Source organism: Sinocyclocheilus anshuiensis, unplaced genomic scaffold (assembly GCF_001515605.1).
Source record: "Sinocyclocheilus anshuiensis isolate Anshui unplaced genomic scaffold, SAMN03320099.WGS_v1.1 scaffold635, whole genome shotgun sequence".
Lineage (NCBI taxonomy): Eukaryota > Metazoa > Chordata > Actinopteri > Cypriniformes > Cyprinidae > Sinocyclocheilus > Sinocyclocheilus anshuiensis.
Window position 1 is genome coordinate 50,748 of NW_015551039.1, and position 312 is coordinate 51,059.

The 312-nt window shown below is 40.4% G+C and overlaps 1 long non-coding RNA gene across 1 annotated transcript in view; it reads right to left on the reverse strand.

Annotated features, from left to right (window-relative positions):
* Window positions 1–55: 55 nt before the first annotated feature.
* The window catches only part of LOC107661372 (uncharacterized), a 48,893-nt gene continuing 48,636 nt past the window's right edge, over window positions 56–312 (reverse strand). The window contains exon 4 of the long non-coding RNA XR_001631102.1: window positions 56–121. This is a non-coding gene — a long non-coding RNA (uncharacterized LOC107661372). The remainder of the gene's footprint in view (window positions 122–312) is intronic.

A 312-nucleotide genomic window follows, 5' to 3' on the forward strand; every position in this document is an offset into this window, starting at 1 on the left:
CGGGGGGGGGGGGTGTCGGTCTATGAATCCTATTATTTTTTAATATATCAAATTTGTGCTGCTCAATTATGATAGATGGTCTTGACAGTTACATTACAGGGCTCTTGTTTTGTGTCTGAGTCTGAGAGAGAGAGAGAGAGAGAGAGAGAGAGAGAGAGAGAGAGATTTTGTTCGTATGTGTGTGTGTGTGTGTGTGTGTGTGTGTGCATGAACCATTTTACAAGGTCATTGTGTTGTATCTCTTTGTTCTTGGTTATCTGGTAATACAAGCATTTATATCGCACTGGCTTTGTTAAAAATCACATTGCGACT